This window comes from Aythya marila (genome assembly GCF_965140915.1).
Source record: "Aythya marila genome assembly, chromosome: 3".
Lineage (NCBI taxonomy): Eukaryota > Metazoa > Chordata > Aves > Anseriformes > Anatidae > Aythya > Aythya marila.
In genome coordinates, this window is record NC_139044.1 from 88,114,142 (window position 1) to 88,139,869 (window position 25,728).

At 45.5% G+C, this 25,728-nt stretch overlaps 1 long non-coding RNA gene across 11 annotated transcripts in view; it reads left to right on the forward strand.

Moving 5' to 3' along the window:
* The first annotated feature begins 2,891 nt into the window (after positions 1 to 2,891).
* LOC309876665 overlaps positions 2,892 to 25,728 on the forward strand; it is a 65,655-nt gene continuing 42,818 nt past the window's right edge. For all 11 annotated transcript variants that reach the window (XR_014317224.1, XR_014317225.1, XR_014317226.1 and 8 more), the window contains exons 1-3: positions 2,892 to 3,007; positions 5,916 to 6,181; positions 9,650 to 9,754. This is a non-coding gene — a long non-coding RNA (uncharacterized lncRNA). The remainder of the gene's footprint in view (positions 3,008 to 5,915; positions 6,182 to 9,649; positions 9,755 to 25,728) is intronic.

Here is a 25,728-nt window from a genome sequence, read left to right on the forward strand (position 1 = left end):
TAATGTTGCAATGTGTTTGTCCTTCATTAAAAAATACAATAAATGCCTGTGCTGCTTCTTCTTCCCAGCCTCCCACACAGCAGCTATGCCGCAGATCAGCTGCCGTGCAGGGCAGGTAACTCTTACTTCCAAATGTCTAATTTAATCCTCTTCCCTTCTGTTCGGCTTCCTTTACAGTACAATAAACCCCCAACTTTATCCACCAGGCTGTGTGTATACATTAGGTCCACAACCTTATTTGTATTTCTGGTGACCTCCAGGGAGAATATATCAACACTTCTTCATCTCACTTACAGTAACGAGAATGAGTAAAGCACGGTTGTTATGTCTTTGAGCAATGGATTGGATGAGGAAGTTATCTTGGTAATTAAAAAAAAAAAATACACCCCCTACCCCTGAGGACTCTGAATGGCTTCTCTATTAATCACTACAAGGACACCATTGACTACTGCATTTGTGAGAATCATGCCCGTAACAAAGTAGACACTTTTTTTTCCTCACTCAGAGGGCTTGTCCTTTGGCAGATTGTAATAGCTTTCCTTCAGAGAAATTGCAGCTATAAAATGTGACTGAAAACATGTAGTAAATATAACCCCACACAACTTAAATACCTAATTGAATCTCGTGTGTTTACTGAGATGTTTTAAGTGTACAACAGTAACGTTCGGCTCGTCCAAGGCCAGCGAGGTTGGGCTCACCTGGCCTTCTCATCGATCCAGCTGGGTGCTAAAGCCTGCGGAGAGCAGTGGTGCCCAGCCCTGCTCTGAGCCACAGCAACGGCGAGATGAAATGCTAACACAAACCTCCTCCCCAGCGCAAGCGGCTTACGAAATGTTGTTCTCATGTTTGAAGCAGTTTATGAGCAGGAACCCAGCCAAATACCACTGCTCAGTCAGCGGCAGCTCATAAAGCCGCCGCAAGTCACCTGTGTGTCTGTGGTGACCTGTGGACACCTTATTTTACCCTTGTATCGGGAAGCTGGGAAAGCCTATTGCAGGAGGGACTATGCATCTGAGCAGAACCAGCATTTTTGTTTTGCTGTGCTGCTGAGTTTCAGCTGAATCCTTGTGTAACTATCCCATGTATAAATGCTAGGTTTCACCCCATCCAGTTTGAGCTGTGGGTTGTTGGGGTTAGGACCTAGGCGCTGTTCCTGGATTTGTGCCGAGCTATGACAGAAACACAAGTCTTACAAACAGTAATAATGCTTGAACCTCTGTGCTGAAAGGCCTAGGCATCAGAAAGGTAGCAAGGCTGCTCAACAAGTCATCAATTTCTCAACTGAGAAACACAAATGTAGCAGTACCAACAACAAAATCTAAGCTAAGGCTGTGTTTTGAGCCACACAGGAGAGGATGCTTGACCCCATGTGTGCGTGCAATAATACTCGGCTCTTTGGTGAAAAGGGTGGGAAGGAAGGATCTCCATGTCCTGTATGGGAGGAAATCCAAGTTCAGCCAAATCTACGGTCATGAATTCTTATACTGATGACTCTCCTGTGGCCCCCAGATGTAGCATATAGCACGTTTGCTGGTGTTAGCTGCTGTTATTCTTACATTTATAGTACGAGACTCTTACTATGGCAATCTTCACCAGAGGGCAGGAGTCACATAAGATGTTCTTCAAAGGTGGGGGGAAGCCAGCACGGGCTGCCCACCAGTGCCTTCTCACAGCTGGTGGTCAAGCACAGCAGGAAGCAATTGCAGCCCAGTGGTCTGCCACTGCTAGTCAGTAAGGATTTAGAGCAAATTTATAAGGAAATCATAATTAAACAGGTGGAAGTAAGTGGAAAGTGCGATGAAATGCAACAAGAAACTGGCTGAAGGTCATTTCACAGAGGGAGTGTTCCCTCACTGCAGGAAGCTCCAGAAGATCAGGCATTTGACAGACCTAAAGCTGAACATTTTCATCCATGACCTTGGTGCTGGATGTCAGAGCATACTGGTGAAACTTCCCAGTGACACAGCTGGGAGGCATGGTCTGGAGAAGGGAGGATCAGGAGAGCCTGAAAAAAAAATGTCTGAACTTGAAGACTGGAGTAATTTGAAGAAAGTTTAAGCTACAAGCAACAAGGTTGTATGTTATGAGGTTAAAGGACAAATACATCCAGTGCTGGGTGCTGAGTTATGACTTACTGGGCGGGAATAGTGGAGTTTATTTGTGGATTATCCCTATGATACGGTCATGGGAAAGGCAATGGGACTGCACGGTTGTGGCTTTCATGGGGTTGATTTCATCACTATTAGAGGGTGTCCCAAGGAGGGCTGTGGAGGTGGGGACGGGTCTGGAGAGGGGACGGTGTGCGAGGGGAGGCTGAGGGGAGGCCTCATGGCGGCCTGCCACTGCCTCACGAGGGGAGCGGAGGGGCAGGCGCTGAGCTCTGCTCTCTGGGGACAGCGACAGGACCCGAGGGGACGGTATGGAGCTGGGACAGGGGCAGGGTGAGTGAATTTGGTGACTTCATTAGGAAGGAGGTAACAGTTTATTAGCAGCGGGGTGACGCCGGGGGCAGCGGCGGAACCCTCAGACCCGACACGGCCCTACCGGGCCGTGTCGGGTCTGAGGGCTCCGCCGCTGCCTCCCCCTCAGGCAGCCGCGGGCGGGGGGGAGGCGGGGCCGCCCCTCCCCATTGGCTGTCCCCGCGGGCCTCTCTCCTCTCCGCGCCGCCTCATTGGCCGGGGCCGCCCCTTTCCCCTGCGCTCATTGGCGGAGCGGCGCGGAATCCCCTCCGGCTGCACGCTGAGGGGGGGGGGCGGTCACCTGCGGCCGGGGCGGGGGGGGGGAACAAAGAAGATGGCGGGGGGAGGGAGGGGCGGGGAGGGGGAGGAGCAGCGCGGCCCGGCCCGGCCCGGCCCGGCCCGGCTCGGGGAGGGGGGGGGCGGACAAAGCCCGGCCCGGCTCCGCCTCCGCGGCCGGCAGCCGGCCCCCCGCGAGGCGGCGGGGAGCGGGGCGGCTGCGGGGAGCCGCAAGTTTTGCCCGGAGTGGGGAAAAGTTGGGCTCGGAGGCGGTAAGGGGCGGCGAGGGGCGCGCCGAGGGGCTGCAGGTGCGGGCGCGGCGGGGGGCGGCCGCCGGCGGGGCTGAGGGGAGCCGCGGGGCGGCTCGGCGGGGGTGCCGCTTCTCGCTTTTTTTTTTTTTCCTCTTTTCTTTTCCCCTCTTTCATCCCCCCCGTTATTACCTCCCCCCCTTTTCAACCCCTTCTTTCCCCTTTTCTTCTTTTCCACCTTTTTCCCTTTTTTCCTTTTTTTTTTTTTCCCTTTTTCTTTTTTTTTCTCCTATTTTTTCTCTTTATCTACCCCCTTTCCCCTTATTCTTTTTTCTCTTCCCCTTTTTCCCTCCCCCTTTTCACCTTTTCTTTCCCCCTTTATCCCCTTTCCGCTTTTCTTTTTTCTCCCCATTTTTCCCCTCTTCTTTTTCCCCTCTTTCCCCCCCCTTTCCTTTTTTCCCTTTCCCCTCTTTTCCTTTTTCCCTCTTCCCCCTTTTTTTCCTTTTCCCTATTCGCCCTTTTTTTTTTTCCTTTCCCCTTTTTCCCCTCCCTTCCCCCCTTTCCCCTTTTCTCCCCCCACTTTCTCCCCCTTCCCTCTCTTCCCCCCTTTTTCCCCTCTTTTCCTCTCCCCCCACTTTTTTTCCCTCCCCCTTCACCCCCCTATCCCTTTTTATCATTACCACTTCATTTTTGTCCCCAAAAACCTTACATTTCCCCCCGAAGCCTCCCAGCAGCGGGCTGCCCCCCCCCTCCTTCTCCGTGCCGGGCTTCCCCTGCCCCGTGCGGCTGCGGAGCTGCCCCCGACCCCCCCCGCTGCCGGCCCGAGCCTCGCTGCGACCCCCCCGGCCGCGTTTTACATCCGGGCAGCTCCATCGCAGCTCCCAAAGCCTCTCCTGCTGCTCACACAGCGAGCTGGGAGCCCTGCAGCCTCCCCACGCTCCTCCTGGTGCTGCCCAGGGCAGAGGGGCGAGCAGCACCCCCGGCTAACGCAGCAGCTGAGAGGCAGCCCCAAATAACCCGAATAATAACCCCCATTTCCTCCAAAAAGCATTAATGAGTTGTCATCTCTCTGCCCCAGCCGCACACGGGTTTTGGCGGGCGCCCGGCCGTCGGCAGGATCTCTCTTTAAAACGTGTTGACATTTAATTGACCTTTGCGAGTTCGCCCTGTTAATCATCCCCAGAGCGCCCAGCGCTGGGGGTGACGGATCTGCTGCTCGGCCGTGCCCGGCATATAAATCCCGTGCCATAATTGCGACTTATTGAGCAAGAGTTCCTTTTCTTCTCCCAAAAATGAACAGCAACAACAACAACAAAAAAGTTTTCCTTCGCCTCTGGCTGGATGCTGCTCGCGGAGTTTTGAATCAAAATGCTTTCCTGTCAGTAGTTGTTGTGAAGGGTGGGGCCTGCAGTTAGACAAGAAATTCCATGACCGAAACGCTGTTTTTCTCCTTCCTGAGGCCTCAAATAGGGCAAGGTAACCTTGAAGGTTACTTCGGTGCCTACCGCGAGGCCAAACACAATGGCTCGCGCTTCTTTTCGCTGCCTGCCCCCACTCAGCTCCAGCTACTTTGCTGTGGAGGCTGAAGTTTGAAAGGGTCGATTGCTGAGGGTAACAGCCCCCTGCCCAAAATTACACCCCCCCAAAAAAAACAACAAAAACAGGAAAGCCAACCAAAACCAGCAAAACCAAACCACCTTGCCTCTCAGAGTCAAAGGTAGTAAATGGGTTAATGTGCGTAGCACCTGCTTTGTGCCTGACGTCCCTAACGTTGTTCTAACCGGGACTTGGACACACCAAAAACTGGAGCATGATGTGTGGGATCGACTTGAGTCAAGGTTAATTTTGTTGTGTGTGCTTTCTGAAGGGTAGATTCCTCACAGACCTTAATATCACCAGCGGTGTTTTTCATGTTTTGAGACCCCTTGTGCTGAACTTCTTGTTCTTCATAGAAAGTGAGGAAAAGACTAAAAAATAGTTAAATGTAACGCAGTTTCTACGGTTCCTAACAGGGCACTAGCTCTTTGCTGGTATGATTGAAAACAAATTGCTAGCTCTTGCTCTTCATTATTAACTTTACCATCAAATTTGGGGCCCAACAGCACTCCTCCTGTGGTTCCCAAAGCCATTTCACTGGTGGCTGGAGTCCTAATCTCAATCCCGATCCTAATCCCAGCCCTGGTGCTGGATGGATGTGGCGGGGAGCTGCCAGGCCCGGGGGCAGCAGGGGACCTGCTTCTTGCTGTCGAGTGCTGTTTACTGCAGGCCGATAGATGCAGGTGACACACGTGGTGAGTTTTGGTGAATCTGTGGAAAGCTGAGTGAAAATAAACAGCCCGGCTGACTGCATGGAGCTGACGGGAGGAGGCGGTGAAGGACCTGAGGTAGCTTCAGGCCTTGAGCACGCGAGTCCTTGGCAGATGGGACAGGGCTTGGGGTCGCCACGAGGATGTGTTTGGCTGGGACACTGAAACACCAGGAGCTGGTTCATGGCCGAAGGCAGCCCCTGGAGGGGGAGTCTCACCCTGGTGCTCCTTGTCCTGGTGTTTGTGTCGTGCAGAAACCTTTCTGGTGCAACCAGCCCGTTCCCAACCTCCTGGTTTTACTGCTGGGGTGAAGGCCAGAGCTGGGAGCCGCGCTTTGCAGCAGCACGTTTCTGCGTTTCGGCAGCTGAGGAGTGGCAGGAGATTTGGGCACGGGTTGGGCGTTTCTGGCAGATGTTGTGAGGGCTTCGGCGCTGCTGCACGCACCCGCTGGCAGCAGGCTGTGTGCTCCGAGGGCAGCGGGCACCTACAGGGTTACGCGGCAGCCAAGCAGGCACGTTTGAAGCTTTGCTCCTATCTAAAACTCTATCAGGCACCTAAACCCTTGAGGGTTAAGAGGGAGAGTCTCCTGGAGGTGAGGTTGATGTTCTTTTTATCTGCATTCCTAGATTACTCCGAGGAGGGTAACGTGAAGTCATTCACTGGAGATTATGGCATTGCACGAAAGGAATGTAACGGCGGGCCATAAATGAACAGCAACGGGAAGAGCTCCTGCTCGGCTCCTGCTCGTTCATCCAGCGCCTCGCACGTGACCCCCCCGCGCCAAGGACTTGGAGTGCACGAATGTACCTTTGGTAACAGCAGCACCTGCCATGCCACGCACGTGGCGCGGAGATAATGGGCAAAGACGAGTTCCCCATCCTCTTGTTTTCAGGTGTGTAGAAAATAAGTTTTTACGCTTTTTTCTAATACTGTTTTTTGCCTCTAACACTTCATATCATGCAAAACAATTCCGTTGTGTGGCCTTGATCAGCGTTAGTCCAAGAGATGCCTTTCCCCTGTAGCATTTGAAATGTAAAAGAAGCACGAGTTCGAGTGCCAGTGTAGGCGGGTTTAGTTGCATTTTAACATACTTGCTGGTCAAGGTGAGCCCAAGCCATCCTAATGTGACATGCTTTGCATAATCCGGAGGGGATTAGTTATTAATACATTTGGAAGGAAAAAAAAAAAAAAAGTCTGTTCTTGCCTCAGTGTTTTCCTTCAATGACACGCATGCGAAATTAAAGCTTTTGTGGAAAGTTGATTATAAACTTTCTCAGAGTCTAAGCGACAGACCTTTTCTTGGAGCTGCCAAGATCTCTTCTAATAGCTCTGATTTTTAGCTGACAACAAAGCTATATTTATTCACTGGGGATTTTCTGCGCTAACAAACATCAGAAAAGTTTCTGGTTAAGAAAGCTTTTTGTAGGTGTCCTCCTGACCGCTTTTCCGTGTCTATTTCTATGACTTGTAGGCAATTATTTCTGCTGATAAAAAAGCGAGACACAGCTTAACCGCTTGTTTGCATCTGTGGAAGGCTGTGTAGGGCTAACATTTGGAGTAGTAGTTTGTGATTTGGCCTGGAAGTTTTGGAGAGGGGCAGAGGGAAGGGTTCAAGCTCTCAGTGCCTCAAGCTGGTGGTGGTGTTTCTTCTCTGTGTGCCCTCTTCCTGCCCACCCCATTCCTTCCAAGCTGGGGGTCACCTTGCTTTTTCCTTCCTTCCTAGTCTGCGTGGCAGTGCTGATTTTTGTGGGGTGTTTCCCTGAGCAGTTTGCTCCTTGCACAGGCCCTTAACTAGGACGTTTGTGCTGTAAACCCTGTCCACAGCCTTAAGTGGTCAGCCTAGTGCCCTCTCGTCTCTTGGTGTGGCTGAATTGCTTGTCGTCTTAACTTGGTGGGCATTTTCTTCAACGTGCATGTTAGTCTGGTTTGTCTCCTGCTTGTGGAAAGCTGGGAAGAAAAGACTTCTCACACTGAGGAGAGCACAGGTTTGAGAGGAGTCTGGGAGTGTGACGGTAACAGAATTTCAGGTTTGTGACCCTGCCAGCGTGACCCCAGCTTATTGTCCAATAGGTTGGAGAATTTAATTACCAGCTGTGGGAACAAGTGTTTCACTGCCTTGAAGGTGATGCTCAGCCTCATTATGTTCCCTCGTGCTTGTACATACCCAGGGGAAGCTGTTGAAAACAAATGAAGTAGGTTTTGAGTAGGTTTGTTGCACCTGATCTGCAAAGGTTTAATGTCTTTGCTGCGCATAAACTCTAATTTTGTTCCTTAAATGTTATTTTTGTTTTACTTGCATGGTGCTATGAATAATCATTTTCTAAATTACTGTAGCACGTGGTGATGTTGACAAGGTTCCTTTCTGCATGTTTTTAGTGTATGTGTTGCTTAATTTACTATCCAGAAGTTCTCTTGCATCTAGTACAGATTTTTGGTAATGTTCAGGTACCTTCAGGAGGAGGAGAGCAGTCAGAGCATTGCACAACTTCATAGGTTAAAAAAAAAATGTGTAAGCTGAAGCCTTGCAGGCTCTTCTGCAGTGTGGGGCTTGTGCAGCTCACTATGTAGCACATGGAGTAAAAATAGCCTGGCGGGCAGAGGATGTATTCATTTTGATGTGCTGGAGATGAAGGGCAAACGTTATGATTGTGCTAATTATGCTGGGAGTCTTTATGTCCTGGCTGTGTGCGAGCTCTGTACAAGAGCAGTAGCGAGGAGAGGAGAACAGAGGCCTTCCCTGCTCTTCTGTCCTGTTCATATTCGTTTTAAAAGTTTTGGGGGATGCTGGGGCAGAGTTTTGTGTCTGAAGGTTGTTCTGGTTGGCCCGAATGTATATTCACCCCAAAAGAGGGGTTCTCTGACGGGACCCCTTGCTCCTACAGGGTGTCCCCTGCAGGACTTGCTACTTCTGCAAGAGTTCCTTGCCTTCTGCAGGACCTCCCTTGCACAGCCATCTGGCCTTTCCTTTGAATAGGGACAGCGAGGCTGAACAAGCTGCGTTACAGCTGCCCTGTTAAATCTCAGTGAAAGGCGCTTGCTAAACTTGGGAAACGTTGCAGGCTGTTGGGTAGTGCCTCTCCCTAATGCTCACCTGAAGGAGTTACTGCCGCTGGGGGCTGTTTCCTTGTCTAATTCGTGCTCTTTATTCTCCTGGTGGCCCAGCACGCTGCTTTTTGTATATCTGCGTAGCATTCCTCTGAAATAGAAAACCACGAGCTTAGTGCTCCTCACTGAAACTGATACAGAGACACAGCCTTAGCATAGCTTCAGCGGGCCACCTACTCTGCTGTGGCCCCGTAACCTCGCTCTTCTCTGTCGGCACGTGGATTAATGCTCTGAGCAACCTGGGAGTTGTTCGCTTCTGCCCGGTGGGGTGAAGGGGAAGGTGAGCCTGTTCCACCTTCCCTTCTACCCGTTGGCACCTCGGTGCTTAAGGTCTGGGGGTGTCACAGCGATGCCCTGGTGACACTGAAGCGTAGATCTTGGAGCAACACATAAATGTTGCTGATATTCCCGCTTCATCTTCACTCCTTGCTGGAACCGGTTGATTGACAAAGCGGATTTATGAACGCTCATTTAATGTGGCCACCTACAAAACTGGTTCGAGTGCCTTCAAAAGGCCTAAGGGGCACAAATCGATAAATGCAGGATTTTGATGATACGCATTTCAGTTAACAAGCCCTACTTACTGCAGTTCTTTACGTTCGTTGTATGTTTGTAACTGAGATTTCAGAGCTGTCAGGTGTGTATCCTTTTCCTTCTACAGACTCATTTGTTTTAGTACCCCGTATTGTATTCTGTGCTCTTCTGATTCTTTCTCTTTGTTATTCTCCTGATAATCTGGTTCTGTCTTGTGTTCATCCATCTGTCTGCAAAGGGATTCTCTATGTCCCTTTTCCTCCAGAAATGACCAAGTGAATTAATTCTTTCCCCGTGTTAACAACTTAACTAGGAGAGTCTGGGGATTTTGCTTCTCTGAAGTGATGCTCAGTCTCAGATTTATTGCGTGGTTGGTGTTGGCTATATTATCTGTGTATTTCTTGAAATAATAAATAGAGAAGTTATTATGCCTCTCCCTGGTGAGAAATTTAACTTCTTCTGTATAGTTCCCGAATCCTTACGCTACCTAGGCAGTTAACCTTTATCTCCTCTAATTGACAGACAGCTGCACTCAAGAGTAATGCGTCACTTTGAACACAATCTAGGTTTTAAATGACTACACCTGAAAAGGACGTGGTTTTAATAATGGTTGTTAAAAGCTATCTGACTTCTTGCAGACAGTCTCAATAATGAGAACTCTGTGATCTGAACTACTGAACTGGCGGAATTACAATAACTTCTCTTAATGTGCGTGATGCAGATTCCTGGAAATTTGAGGAGCAGCCTTCAGCAGCCGAAGAATGTGGTTCTCCCCGGATCTGTGGGTATCAGGGGAACAGAAGCAGGATCAGTTGGAGTCCAAGAAGTAAGTTCTTGTTCCTTCTCCTGACATACTTCTACTGAGATGCGCGTTTTTCCAAGAAGTGTAATGCCCAGTCGTGTTCATGCACCTAGATGAGCTGGATTAAATGCTGAAAATGAGGAGATGCTGAGGAAGTGCATCTGTGGAGATGCACTATGTTTGTTCATACGTCTACCAAACTCCGGTTTTGACATCTCTTTTCCAAACGTTTGGATGTTCTGTGTCTCATTTGGGGCATAATTTCGACTGCTTGTCTGCAACTGCTGCTGTCTCATTGCTGAGTGCAAGGGGAGCCTGCTTCTTTTGGCATTTCACAGGGAGCTCAAATGCAGTTGGAAGGAGTAGATTCATCAGCAACAGTTGGAGATACTCATGCTGTATCATAACAGCTGTGAACTTGAGTTCATATAAGTAATATGTGCTTAATCTTCCTGTGCTGTCAGCGACAGGAAGAGGAGAATGATTTTTTTTTTTTTCCCCCCATATTTAATGATGATCTTAACTGAGGGTTTTGACAGGCAAATTTGAAAGTGTATGTTACAAAACAAGTTAAGAAAACAATTGTTTGTAAATCAAGATTTTTCACGCTTTACGCAGCTTTCAATTTGCATTTTTGCCTGTTGGGATTTCAGTGTTATTCAGATATGATTAAAAACTAATTTACCCATCTGAGTTTGAAAATCACTTCATCTGTGTGGAAGGTGATAGAAAATAAAGGCGCTGGTTTTGAATTCTGACAGTGCTTGGAAAGTCTTGTTTTGCTTGGCACTTTTTTCTGTTTTTTTTTTTTTTTTTTTCTTTTTTCTGTCTCTTTCACCATTAATTCGTTTCACCTTGCTTGGTTGGATATTTCATGAGAGTTGAGAGAAAAACAGGTGGATTTCTTTTTTTTTTTTTTTAATTCTTAAACTCCACCAGTTTGCACCTTTCTTCTTCTATGAATTGAAGTGTAAATTCATGAAGACATTGACAAATGTGCCAGCCTATTGGAAAGTTGCTTTCTGTTATTTAACTTGTATTTGTTGAAAACTTGATCAGGATTAGTATATATCAAAGCCTGTTAATTGATATTTGAGTGTTGGACACTTCTGCAAGAATACGTGTGTGTTCTTACCATGCAAGAAAGGTATAAATTAAAAAATGCTGTTCTAAAGATAGCGGATGGCATTCTCTTGCCTAATGGTCCATACTGTGTGATAAAATGCCTCAGTTTTAGAGTGACCTTGCCTTAGAGTGACCTTGCCTTGGCTTTCATACAGATATAGGCTGTTTGATGTCTTTTAAAAGCCGGGAGGAAGCCATACATGGAGTGACATTGCACATTGTTGCTGACATCGTGTCCTTCATCTAATTAACTCAAAGTAGTAGGATTTTGTAGTCTCTCTACTCCCCTTTCTCCCCCACCCACTTTTAAGTTGTAGATATTAGGCCAATCTCTACAATTAGGCTGATCTCCGTTTTGTGACCAGCTGTAATTAAGCTCAAATCTTCCCATTCTGCGATCGGTGACTTGCACCCAGGGACTTTTTTTTGGTTTGTTTTTTCAACCCGTGTAGATTGTCTCGCAGGGTGATTTCATATTTTTCTCAGCCGACTTGTGATGACTTGATGGAACTTGCCGGGAGAGGAACTCTTTTGTCTCTTAATTTTTTCCCCCCCCTTTTCAGAAGTATCATTCCAGGAAGCGCGCTTCCTTCCCCCCACGCCCTTTGGTAGACCTCCCAGCGGGCTGGAAGGCCCTCCTCATTTTGGCAGCCCCGTGAAGCTGGGCACCTCGCTGAGAGTTTCATAGCTTTCCGTGGTGGCTCTGCAAAGTAGAGGGAGAGTCGATCTCGTGGCTCCGGCGTGGTATATGGATGCCAAGTGCTAGGAATTCCTGGAATGTAGAGTTGTGCAGCACTGATAAAGTTTGCTTTGTTTCCTTAGTGACTTGACCCATTGAGAAAACGTGGTTCCCTAGGAAGCTTTAATAGCTCAAAGTTTGGTCCTGAATAAAGGGGAAGGCCCCGACGTAATGCGGCTTGTTTTCACCTGCTGCCTACAAGATTAATTTTCTTAACCTTAGCACAAAAAAAATACAACCCTGAGTTTTGAGAGTGATTTATAGAGATCCTTCACACTTATCACTCTGCGTAAATACGCCACAGGCTTCTGCGTGGCAAACAACTGCGGTCTGTTCATAACCTGCTTGGTTTATGGAGCAGTAATTTCATTGGGGGGCGAGAAAGTTTCAAGGCAAAACACCTCCTAATTAGAGCGATATCATCGCTCCGCTTGCACGCTGCGGTTTCGTATGACTTCAGAAAAATAGTTGGGTGATTAATCTTTAATTTTATCCATCATTAACTTAATAAGGAAACTGGAGACAGAACGAAAAACAAACAGCAGAGCTGTACAACCGGGGCATGGCTGTGCCAAACCCTTTCGGCTTTCATTCGGGAAGCGATGCCGGTCGGGGAGCACGTGAGGTGTGGCAGCGCCTGCTTACCTCAGATGGTTTGTAGCATTTCTCCAACATGTTTGAACTTTATTGGAGCCCTTGCAGGGCTTGCTGCACGACTTCCTCCCTCTTCCCCACAATCCCCTCTGGGTTGTTTTGTGTTTTTTTTTAATTTTCTTTTTCCACGATTTTATGTGGAAGCAAGTGCTGCATAAATTCACTTCTAATACCACACAATTCCCTCGCATCCACTTCGCTGCGGGGCAGAAAGCCATCCCAAGTGGTGCGGTGAAATATTCTCGGGATGAGTTTGGGGCTATTTTGGTGTCGGCCGGTCCCTTCAGTCCTTCAGCTGGTAAGTTAGCTTGCTTGGCTGCGTGGTGATGCTGCTTCTGTAACAAGCGTGACAGGACTGCTCTCGTGCCGTGGAGAACAAAACAAACACAACAATGGAAGCAAGTTGCTTTTTTGTCATCTGCCCTTATTGCAATCCTTCCCAGATGTAAAATAGGCAGCGTAATGCTCTGAATGTCGCGCTCGAACAGTAAATATGCCTTGAAAGCGTTTCTCTGGAAGTCGGCCTTGTCTTTGTTTTGTTAGTAAATACTTAGGAAAACAGCCCTGTGCGCGTCTGCGGGTAGCAACACAGCCACAGAAGTTGTAGCAGTCTTAACTAACCTGCTCGGAGGCCTCTGCATGTTCATAATATAAAGTAAACAGCTGAGGAATGTGTATTGCTGTTGACAGTGAGCGACTGTAAACATCCTCGACTGGAAGCTGTGAAGCAGCAGATGGGGCTTTCAGTCGGATGTTTGCAGCTGCCAACTGCCACAGACGTCAAGAAATGTTTGACACCTAAAGCATAGTTGTCTGTTTAAAACTTCTATTCTATTTGGTTTATCACAGACATATGAATTTAGGCCAAACTTTTCTGTGTATGGCTTAATCTTTCTGCTGGTGTCTCTGAATCTCTAGAAGCCATCCCGTTTTTCGTAGGAGCTGTGAGGAGCTAGGAAATGAATAGAAAGTAAAACGGGGATAACTCAGGCTGTATTTTTACCGACAAGCTGAGTTGTAAGTTTTCGGAAGTGAGTTGCCATGCGGCTTGCTTGGCTGTACGTGTTGCTTGGCTCGTTTTCTAGGCTCCGCTGGAGCTCCGAGGTTACCGGATCAGTGCGTGCAAGCAGCATCCCCCTAATAGTTCACTTAGCATTTGAAATCCTAAGCCCTGTAGGAAGCAATCACTTACAGGGCTTTTGGAAACTAGAAATAAGGCCAATTATAGCAACCATGGAAAAAATGATAAAAAATGTTTTGTTTTGTTTTGTTTTTTTTTTTCCTGGAAGAGGCCAACCCTGCGAAGCGAGGGGGAGGTCAGGGAGGTTTTGTTTGATCGGGCTCTTGTCTGGCATGTGCTGCAGCGTCTCGGTTGTCTGCAGTCCCAGCAGTTCTCCCCCTTCTCCCTTTTCCGCTCATTCTCCTCGCCTCTCCCCTCTCACAAAAGAGGAGGAAGCGCCGAAGGCTGGTTCATACATTTCTAGGAGTCAGTCGAGACGATCTGAAGACTCCGCTCCTGCCAATTAGTTTCACGTCTGGGTGGAGCCCAGAACTTAAACGTGACCCCGGGACTTTAGCTGGAGAGGAGAGTTTGTGGGGCTGGGAAGGTGCTAGGCCACCTCCGGCCTAACAGCGACCGCTGCTGTACCACAAAAAGAGCAGCGAGGTTGTAGCACGTAACTGATGCAGGCTGATACCGAAAGCTCTTGTGTATTCGCTCCTGAGAGAAGATAGGCATCTGGCTGGTATGTATGTTAAATACCTACACCTTTGGTAAAGAGAGTTTTGCTGCTAACTTGTTTTTTCTTGTCCTCAGCATCCTTCTTTTTCAAATACGTGTGCCTGTGCATACAAAAATACAAGGGGGCATTAACACGTCCCTTGAATTTCACAAGATACAGATAACCGAAGACTCTGAAGTTTCTGATTTTTATTTTTTTTAAAGGAGCTCTTGTCCTCTCCGGACTCCCATAAAACACTTTGATGTGTCTGCCTAAAGCTCTGTCTGTCTGCAAGGTCGAGAACATTCTGTGTTTGAGGGAACTTCATTCATCCGTGCTTTGCAAGCTGCTTTTTGCCATGGATTTGGGTTACATTGCACTTCAGCAGTGCTTGATGACTCCTGCTAGGGATAGCAGTGGACATAATCTTGCACGCTTTGCCATCCGTGGTAATGTTGAAACTCTCCTGACAAGGGATTACAATCTAAAGGCCAGTTACCAAAGTGGAAACCAGATAATGTGGGCAGGGGACAAATGGGAAGAGTGGAAACCAGGGAAGGACTTATGTCCTGCTTATAGGGAATAGCTCTCTGTGGCCAGGTGGCTCTGAGTTGTTAACTTCATAAAAATGGAGGAAGACAGAGGAGATGTTGTCTTAGCTAGTTCTTTTTCTAGCTACATATAGAAATATCCTGAAAGAACACAGTTAGGTAGGATGGTACATGAAAGTGAAGTTAGGACAGACACATGAAGTTTTTTCCCTTTAAGTACAGCAGAGGGAACAGGTTACACAGGCAGAGGTTTCCAGAAGCCTTTTCATAAAAATCTAAGAAACCCTGAAAGACCTGTAGCGAGAGGAAGAAGAGTCCATATCAACACAACATTTGACTTATAAATATTCCTATCTTAGTAACACACTGAGATCAGGGGCCAAGGCAGGTGTCAAAAATGGGGATTACATTTGTTGTAGTAGTAGCGAGAACCTTCTGTGAGTATTGGCACAAAAGTGACGGGGTACTTGACTGAGGAGGAAACGGGACCCAAGGGTAGATTTACAAAGGTTTCAATGAAATTTAAGTGTCAATGACAAGGGAGAAATGGGAATCACTGAGAACGGTCAGGTTATATTTGTGAGTGACAGGAATGGGTGTTTCTGTTGACGAAACAGGACAGCAGATGAGGTATAGTCCAACAAATACCAAGTTTTTAGGTGTGTCGTTTTGCAACCTTTCCTAGCCCTAAAAGTAGCTTTTTTTGACAACCTGTAGAATTTCCTAAGTGACCTTGTAATGAAACTCACGGCAGTTGGATGCACTTGCGAAACACTATCTAGGCAGAGGATTCTTAACATAGTCCCTTCAGCTGGAAAGCTTCCCTATATATTTGGAGAAGAGGATTGAGCAAGAGGAGAGAACTTGCATAGGCAGAGTATTTAATATCAAAAGCATTAAGTACCTCCTGTGAAGATTTGCATATTGATAATATTTGTGCTTTGGCAGGAAATTCCTTCAATACCCATTCTATTACCCTGCTTCCTGAATTACGTGCTGTCTCAAAGTTCAGCGCGTTTCCTCTTTGGAAACCTAACAGTATGTTGGGACCGATTCCTTCAGCCTCTCATCTCGCTGCCTGCACGTGAGGAGTTTTCTTCCAGAAAAACAGCTTCAGACAAGTAGCCCGCTCCTCTGGCAGCTGCTTCTTAAAGCCTGCTAGGATTCAACTCGAGAAAAACGCTGGTGTGGTGGTCGGTCCTTAATTTTCCGTCTGCAGAGGAGGCAGTTTTGTGTTACCCTCAGTGCTGCTCACGATGTCGCACCCTGTGCTGGTTGAGGTCACTATTTATGCACTTGGAAGCCAGGCACTTGCTTTCAGGCCCTGCCTTCCAGATCTGGGTAGGTGCAGTCAAGCCCTCTCCACCCCATTATTCAATTAATGGATTTATTCTTAAAAAAGCCATTTCCTTACCCAAACCTGTGTAAAAACCAAGAGCGGCTCTTGCCTGAATGCTTCTGGTTTTGACTCTTCAGAAGTCCTGTCTGCCGGTGAGGAAGGAGGGAGAGTGGGAAAGCTGAAAAATGCTCCTTACCCATACATACTGTTTATGGAAATCATCTTGAAAATGACAGGGCAGCTGTTGGAAAAGGCACAATCCATCTGCCTACATATGCACTTGTTATGAAGGGAATACAGTTGCTGATGTGAATGGAAGGCTTTCAGGGCTGAGCTGCTGTTCCTACTCAAGCCACATTTGAAACCTTAAATTGTTCAGATATGCGCCTGGACTCTTTGCCTGAAAAATGACAGCGTTTGATAGCCCCACTTCTTAGGGAGTTTTCTTCATTACTGATATGTGAAATAGGCATTATACGTTTGTGCTCAACGTGCTTTTTTTTGTTTAAAAATCCTGTGAGACAAGATGAACAAATCATGTCGCTCTGCAAGAAATCTGCATTGGAAGGGAGGAGCTTCTTCAGATGAATAGGGCATATAACTTTTTTTTCCCCTTAAACAGTAATTTACAGACCAAGATGCATGAAATCATTCCTTTTTTTTTTTTTTTTTTTTTTTTGTACTGATATGCAATAACAGAATGGTCTGCATAAAGTTTTTTTTTTTTTTTTCCCCAAAAAAAACTTCAAGCAGTTATTATGAAACAAATAAATGAACAAAGGATATGAGCAGGAGGCCACGTGCCGCGCGGTGGCGTAGCATTTTTCCAGGTGATGGCTCGAGGCATCCTTTTAGCTGTGGATGTAAATGTACCTTATTTTATTTCACAATACTTCTCTTGATTTAATATGGATAACCAGATTTTTGCTCCATTTCAACCTTCCTGTCCCTGGCACTTGTTTTTTCTTGTGAGTAGACTGGAGACGTTTTCAGTAACTTTGTCTTGTGTTACTCCTGAAGATTTTCATATCTGCACACACCCTCCCCACTCCCCCCCCAGCTTTGTGTGCCCTTTGATTTAATACATGCCTCCTCTGATAATGCAGAGCAAAGCAAATGAGCTCCAGAGCTTCTGCCGAGCAAGGCAAGAGTATTGAAGGGAAGAAGTCTTGAAGTGCTCAGAGCTTTTTGCCATCTCTTCTGGGCATCCAGGTGTACTTCACTCAATAGCTGGTCTGTCAGTGCCTGCCTGTGCTCTTCATTGCCCTCCTGGTTTTATTCTTGCCTTCTATAAGGGCTTGCTCTCAGATCTTTTCTTACTTTGCTTTGACCACTTCACTCATCTCTTTGCCTTCCTTAGCAGATTCACCTTTATTCATTAAATACAACTTAAGCTGCTTTTTTTTTTTTTTGTCTTCAAGGCTGTCACAGCCTATATATTTATTAACTCCCACATACAATTGTCCTGTAATGCTGTTCTCCATTATTGGCTTGAAAATTTTCTACCAATTTTCAAACTTTTCTGCTCAATTTCACAATAAAAGGTTAATCAGTCAACACCTTTCTAACTACTTTTTTTTTTTTTTTTGTAGTAAAAGCCTTGGGAATAGTTTGTGCGCTCATCTATAAGCTACAGGCTTAGATATCTTCTTACAGGAATTTTTATATTACTGTTTTTTCTTGCCCTCATCACTCTCAAAGTACACAGAAGGTAGGATTAGTGTTTTCATATTGCATTGTTGATTTTGCTGAGTTGATCACTGTGTTTCTGACGTGTGCTGCCATTTCTGAGGAAGCTGCCTGCTTTATCCTGTGCGGGATGATGAATATACTTCTTTACCCTCAATAAATGTTTTTGCCATTCAGTAGAGGAACGTGCTTATCATTTATGTTCCTTTATGTATTTTTATACATACATATATATGATCAAAACTAATTTGTATTAAGGAATTCTGAAATACAAGGCTGGTATACTCTGACTTCTTTTATTTATGTCCATGTGTGCAGGCATGCACACACCAGCAACTCCAGAGATAACATGATATGACTTGAGAAAGAGGGGAAGACGGAGGCAAAGGGGGCTGTGCAGACAGCTCAGTTCTCTTTCCATCAGTTGCTTAGATGGAAAGCAGAGCTCTGTGCTAAGCAGAGTAATCAGCCCTGTGTTCTAGAGTTTCTTAATGCAATTAGTTCCAAGCACTCTAGCTGTTCTTCTGCATGACGTTATCCCTTGGAATAGATGCTCATCTGAAACTCTTGAAAATTATTCATTTAAAAAAATGAAAAAGCAGAATATCCAGTCTGTTTACACTAAGAACAAATGCTACTGTTCTTTTAGAGCAAGGCTCTTATTAGCATGCCATCAATTTAATATAGAGAGGCTGGAATGAACCATGAAGTCCCTCAGTGTGGATTGTGGCAAGCTATGTACTCTTAAAGCCTTTCTGCATCTCTGGTGCGACTCTGCGATTCATAGCGGTGATTAATGCTATAGCTATAAGTGCTCATCATCAACATCCTGAAATGTTTTCAAAACATATGGAGTAGTTTTTAAAAGCTTAAACTAAACAGCAGTGAAATAGCTGCAAGCCTACATAAGGCATATTTGTAACAGCACTTACTATCTCCTTGAAATTATATGTTATGGGAGGGGGTTGAGTCTTTTTTTTTTCTTTTTTTTTCTTACAAATAGTGATGTCCCTTGAGACACTGCAGCCAGTAATTACTACTTGTGGGTAATGCAAGGGAAGGAAGATGGATCACAAAGGTACAGCCAGCCCTATTTGGGGAAGGATAATGCAGGTAGCATAAATGCCAGCTCCTGTGTGAGCTCACAAATCCAGCTCTGGTCCTGGTCTTACAGCACAAGAGCCTCGTGCTCCCCCAGCTTGGAGCAGCAGGGAGAAAAATACAAGGTAACTCCACTTGCTCTGCAAGGCTGGCACAAAGTGCTGCCTGATAAACCACGTTAAACCTTCTCTAGCTCTTAGAGCTGCTTCACACACACAGCAGCAGCATCCCAAATATTTCCCAGGAACAGGCCAGACTCACATGCAATGGCTGTGTGTGTTCTGCAGGCCTTGTTATGTCAGGCCCAGCACTGTGACACTGCAGATCTGTGGCTTTTTGAGCAAAGGTGACCCTCAGAATGGTATTGCAGCCATCTGGCAGGTCACATAAGTACAGGTATCTGAGGATTGGCAAAGGACATCAAAAATGGTAGCTTTCTTATTTTCTGAGCACTTAAGCTCCTATACAAACAGGAATGAAACATTCTGAATATAAACATGCTGTTGACTTAACATGAAAAACGCTGCAAATGCAGCTTCTCTGTCCCACGGTGTGTTTGTGTTGTTACCCTAACTTTTGAATGTCCTGTGAGAGTCTGATTGTTTATGAAAGCTGCTAGGAAATAGTTGTGAAAAGGGCTCGTGCTGCTGAGCTTCCTACAGCTGTGCTGGAGTTGAACATGGCTGAGCTGCACCACTTGAGGCTTGCCTTAACCGAGAAGGAGATGCCCTTTCATGTGGCAATTTATGATTAATTCTAGATATATATTTAGGAAGGGGTTGAATTGTCCCCAGTTGCCATGCTTATTCTTCTCCTTTATCTTTAAAATCAGTCTAGGATAACTAGCTCGGATGTGGGTACCTTGGCTTAGAAGTCCGTATGGGGTTAGATGAATACAATCTTTTCCTCTTGAAGGAGGATATTCAAAAGGTAAAAAACTTTTGAACCACACGAGGTGAGAGATGAAATGTGAACAGGAAAAAGCGGAGCGCTTTGGAACAGCTTATGAAAATCTTACTAGCTGCTGAAGAATCCGCAATCAAGGGAGATATCAAAGACAAAATGGCTCAGAAGAGAGGCAGGAACTGCTATTAAAAATACTCTTTCCCTTCCTCCTGCCACCAGAAATCCCTAAATAGATAACTGTCAGATGTTATTCCATGAATATAAATGAGCAGATAATGAAGCAACGTATAAAATTAGTAAAGAGGGGAAAAAAAAAAAAGGCATGGGTGGAGGCAGGACGGCCGGACACTTAGAGAAAGTAAGATTTTCTTAGGGGAAAAAAGGAGCTTTAATGCTGGTGCTCTGTGACCAGGTACAATCATAAAGACACAGATACTCAATAGATTCATCAGGTGTATGCTTAAAATGCTAGATTTTAGTCAGATTGATGTTGGTGTCATTCTTTCCACTTTAGCAAGCTAGGAGGATGTGTAACAGCCATTAAAATACGACGTAAACTAGAAGATGCAAATAATGTGTACCAAGGAGTTAAAGAAGAGTAACATGAGAAACTCTGTGGAGCACTAATGTAAAATTAAGAGCACTCGGGATTACAGATTGAACCTAGTTTGTGCCAGTACTGGGCAAGCAGTGTGTGACTGTTTTATAGGCTGTCAGCTTGATGTGTATTTTGGGAAGAAGTACTGAAGCAGGACTGGGACCAAGTCATGTAAGTATAGTAAATCAGTGTGAAATGCTGGGAAATGGGACTCATCTCCTGTGTTGTCCTTTTATTTCTTTATAAGGCAGGCAGATTAGTAGTCTCGTGTAAATACTAGCCTTTATGATGGATTTCAAGATTGCGATTTGTCAACCCAAAAATCCCAAGGGAAAAAATTGAAATAGTAAGAAGTGTAGAAACCCAGCGTCAGTGGGATTAAACATTGCTCAACAGATTTAAAGCTCTGACTGCCAGTGGAGAATCATCATTGTGTAGTATGTTTCCCCAGGGTGCAGAGAGCTAAACACTGGGGTATTTTTTGGGTTTTGTTTGTTTTGTTTTGTTTTGTTTTGTTTTTTAACCATCTCTTGTGTTAATTTTTTTGGTGGTTTTGGTATGGTGATTTTTTTTTTCTTGCAGGGTGGGGTAGGGAAAGATGAGTTACTCGTTAGAAGATAGAGAAGACCAGAAGCAGGTACACTAACTATTGGAAAGGTACAGTAAAGATGGGAAGATGTCATATAGAAGCCTGTGTATGCCTCTTAGGAAGCACGCTGGTAGCACTCATCTTGAATGCAACCAAAATACACAAGCATCTAGAAATCAGAAATTTAGGTTACGATTATACTTTATTTTTCTGTTTGTTTGTGAAAAACGCTGTGTAGGTGCCTCCTGGATAATCGGTTCAAGAGCTGTTGTAGGCCTTTTTTAAAGGCAGGAGAGAGAATTACATGAAATGCTCCCCTTCAAGGGTGACTGCATTATAACAGCGAGGATTTAGAAGGAAAGAACAACACTGTGTCAGCCTGGGTGTTATTTAGTACTTTTTTTCCAACTGTACATGCTTTGAGGATAGCTGGGCCGTGGCTGTGCCCTAGCGTGTAGCTTCTGTATTGGAAAAGGGAAGGCAAGACTGCTGGTCGATTGCAAGGTACTGTCATGTTAGGAGGTAGAGGAGCAGTGGGAGGCCTGAAAAAGGAATGTCTTGCTCAGCAAGAACTTAAAAATGAGGGGAGGCGAGCTGAAATTAAGGAGCAGACAAGCATGGGTGAAACAGGGCTATAAAATTGAAAATGGGCACTGTGAATCACGCTTTGGAAACGCTTTGATATTTTTTGCTCGGGGTTTTGAGCTGAGCAGTTGAGCATTACCCTGCCAGGCGAAATATGTCGTCGCTGTACCTCTGAAGCATCTGATCAAAAGCATTCTTGCATGCCTGAGTGACAGGGTGGAAATAGAGCATTGACCAGCGCTGTGGGGAGCGAGGGTGGGGACAGTGTTTTCAAGAGATTGGCCTTTAACTAAAGGTGTCCTGAAGGAGTGGAACTTCATCTTTTTGAAAGGATGAATATCTAATGTTGTCCGAAAATCAGGCCTTTAGGATACGTGTCCGTGCAGCCAGCAAAGGATGCTGGCCTGCAAAATGCAGTTGTGCTCTATGATTCCTAAAGAGGATCTTCAAGGTCATTGCATGGCTTCTGCTGGATAGGATTTTTTTTTTTTTAAAGGAGTAAAACTTGGCTATATAAAAATAGCACATCAGAAGTGTTGTTTGAGAGTTCATGGAGTTGTCTGGTCTCAAAGCTGAAGTAGCTGAGCTATAGATTACTTCTAGTGCGTCAACATGCAACACAACTATGAGCTGGGGTTAACAGATCACATTCCTAAGTCAAACTGTCTCTGATTCATCTTCAAGCGTTGTTCCAGATCTTCAAAGGAAGCCAGATTCTCTACAGCAACAAATGTTTCTACTTCTCCGAGCTTACTGAACAAGTAAATAAGTCCAGCGAAATCCAAATGCAATTTGGCAAGCCAGAATACTGCTGGAAATGCTTGCCAGAATTGCCTTGGCAAAAGCTCTTCTCTGTTTTCAGTAGATTTGGAATGAAATCAGACAAGATCTCAGCTCGCTCTCCATGGAAACCTAGTGACGGCCTTAAATATTCCTACTACTGGGTGCATTGTGTGCGAGGAGTGTAGCTGCAGGAGCGCGCCGTGCAGGGTGGTTTCCTTGTACACCACCCCTCGTCTGTGAGAACTGGGTTATAGCTACATCAGTGGCATCATTCACATGCTTGTTAAATAAATGGGAAAGAACAACCACGTGTGCTTGTAAACTTTACAGCTGTGGGACAACGCTTGCTCCGGTGTTCAGAAGTCGGTCGTTGTTCTGCTTAAATCCGAGCCGATTTCTGTAGGCAGAATGCGCTCAGGAGGGATTCTGGGTTAACAGCTGGCAGATTGATGATCTCCTATTAGAAACATCCCAGGAGATGGAAGAACCAAAGAATAATGCAGAGAAGTATGTATTAATAGCATCCGATGTATTTTTTTTTTCTTCAAATTTCCTGCAGTGCTAATAGCACGGAGAGAGATGAAACGCTACCGTTTCAGCACTATGCTAGCAGCACAAGGCATATGGTTTGGGGGCATTGTTTAAGCTTCCTAGGTATTTGTGGTGGTAAGAAACTTCAGGGGAATGGAAAATAGCATTTTTACACGTTGTTCCAACAGTAAGCAGGTGAAGAAAGAGTAATAGGTGATGGCGATCAATAATAGAAGTGGGGACGGGGAGGGGAAATGAGTAAATTGCTGTCTAAAGAGAGCAGGAGAACTGCCATGAACCTTGAAATCTCTTGTAGGTCCTTTTTCTACTTCTATTTAGTTTTTAATTTTGTATCACAAAGTAGGATGGTGCAAGATGCTGGTGTGTCCAGTAAGGATGGGTAAGATGGATGCTCTTCAAATACGCTGTACGTGTAAGATTCAGGTCCCAAAAATTAGACAGCATCTCCCTCTGGAGGTCTTTAAAGGCATCTGTCTGTGCAGGGAGCTTGGTACTTAATTTAGGAAGACAGCATCGCTAAGTACCTAAACCTTGGAGTTGTCCTGGATAATCCAGTGACAACTTCACTGCCCTGCGTGTTCAATCAAAGCAGAATATATGGGAGGACCAAACTGGTCGTTGACTGAATAGGAAAACTAACCCAGGCCGTATCAGGAGGTTTTATGTACTTATTTTTGCATTTATTTTATGCATTTATTTATTTGATTTATTTTATGCATTTATTTTTTTTAAAGAAAAGTTGATTGAGGAAATTGATGCAGGCAGGCTGTATAGAAGACTTTGGCCAAAAGGTCACAGTCTGATCATTTGGCAAAGTGGGTTATGCATCTAGGCAAGCGAGTACATGTGGCTGCTGCTTCAGATGACTGGACCCTAAAGAAATGACTGCAAAGGCCAAAATGGATTGAAATATTTTAGCTGATACAACAACAGCGAACACCAGTGAGTAGACTACTGTGTAAGTGATTGTTTGCTGTCAATTGACAAAAGAATAAGAGATTCATTCCACTCACGAGTGATGCAGAAAATAGGTTTTCTACTCCTGCACCAAGTTTCTGTGCTTTCTTCATAGCTGGTGAAGATGTAGGCAATACAGTCAGTAAGGTCTAGACAGCAATTCAGCTGAGCATCCCTCAGGGGCTTAGGACACCTCGTGCCAAGCAGGATCTCCGGACTGTTGGTAGGAACTGCTGATGGATACAACCTGGGACCTGCAGGGATTACAAAAGAAGTTATTGGAATTGAGGTGGGACATCCCAGGGTGTTCAAAGTGGTAGCAGACGCCTGTGTCTTGGTACGTGATAAATGTCCAAAGTGTCTGCTGTAGGATGAGATTAATCTTTCTGTAGGCTTCCTTGATTGTAGTAGAAGTTTATATGGCTTTATATGGTTTAGGTGTCTTGAGTTGAATCCTACCTTAAATGTCTTTTTCTCGTTCTTCTTTAAGTAGCCAGGCGTACTTGTCTGGGTAGAAAACTGAAGAAGATCTCAGGAGAACTGGGATTTGCACAACAGTATATTTTTAATAGGTCAATGCAATGTTACATAGTTGTCAAGTGCTGACAGTATTTAAAGATAATCTGGCATTTAATTCCCTGAATGAGTCTTTTTCCTTGAGTAAGTCTCAGGATTTAGTAGCTCTCTCGTCCCTCCTGTCTGCTGACTGATCCCCACGGGTGCGTTTCCCTGGATGTATGCAGGACATGGGGGAGCTCTGTGAAGTTGCAAACACTGGGTTTGTCCTCTACCACCTGACAGCCCAAAGACTGAAGGGTTTCAATTTCAAGATGGATCAAGTGGAGCATATTGGAAACCTGTAAACAAGAAGTCTGATCTCCCCTCTTTTTTCCCCTTAAGTCTGCACCATAGCAACTATCTGCGTGGAAGGATTTTATGTCTTCTACGAGGAAATCCGTAAAGAAGCCTTGTTCTTTTGTTCGTTTCTCTTACAAAGATGTATTTATATGTGGTCTTGGAAAGTTGGATGTTGCGTTCATGGGAGGAACCAATCGCAGATACCAGCTTAAAGACTTATTTTTTCCTGTTGTGCTTCCTTCCCTGTTGATGTGTACAGAGTTGAGAATCTTATCGTAAAGGAGCCGTGAACTCATACTGAAAATAACGTGCAGGTCTTCTGATCCAAGCATTTTTTCTCCTTGATAGGAAGTTGTGCAGGTTTTCCACATCTTACCTAAACGGAATGAAACCGGGAGCTTTAAGAAAAGAAGAATGTAAATGTTGCAGCACAGAGTTTGAATAATTAAAGTTTGGAACTGAACTTGTTTTAGCCTGAGGCATCGTGCAGTTGTTGCTTCTGAGGACAGCCTCACTTCAGAGCGACCTGTATCCTTTGTCAACATGGCCGGTTTAAAATGGATTCAGCCCCCAGTTCATCAAGCAGCAGTGTGCTGGGGGGGGAAGAAGGGGCAATTGGTTCTCATTAGGATAGATGCAAAAAAGCTGGAAGTGAAAAATAAAGGCATGGAAAATATCTTCCTTGCAGTAGTGTCAGCTGGACCCAGATCTAAGCATGTGCACCACTTCTGTGTGTGGTTATACGTGTTTTTTCCATCGCCAGCTGCCTGTTTGGTATTCATGAAGGTGCTTGCACTGTGGGTCTGAAGCTCACATATTCCTGTCTGGGTACTCACCTTCAGGTGCACGTGGTTTGCCTTGGTTCAGAAGTGCTTGGTCTTCTCTTCTCTCAGCTTCAGTAGCTAAGTGTACTCATTCGTCTTAGTTAAAATAGACTTAAAATGTTTGTAGGAGAATTGTACCTGGTGCTTGGAAGTCCCTCGGACTTCTGGCACTTGCTGTCTGGTGTCTTGGGAGATGGGTGACTGTACTTTGCCACATCATCGTCAGTGCTTCTCTGACAGGAGGAAGCTTTCTAAACAGGTGGCAGACTACACTTGCTAGGTGTGTTGAGTTACAGAGGTGTTATACACAAAGATACTTTCTCCTCCATAAAATCTGTAGAAGCAGCAAATCCTCCTAACTCCAGACTGTCTGCTGCTTCAGATGCTGGTCAATAGCTCATAATAAAACTTGTATAGTTCAACTTCT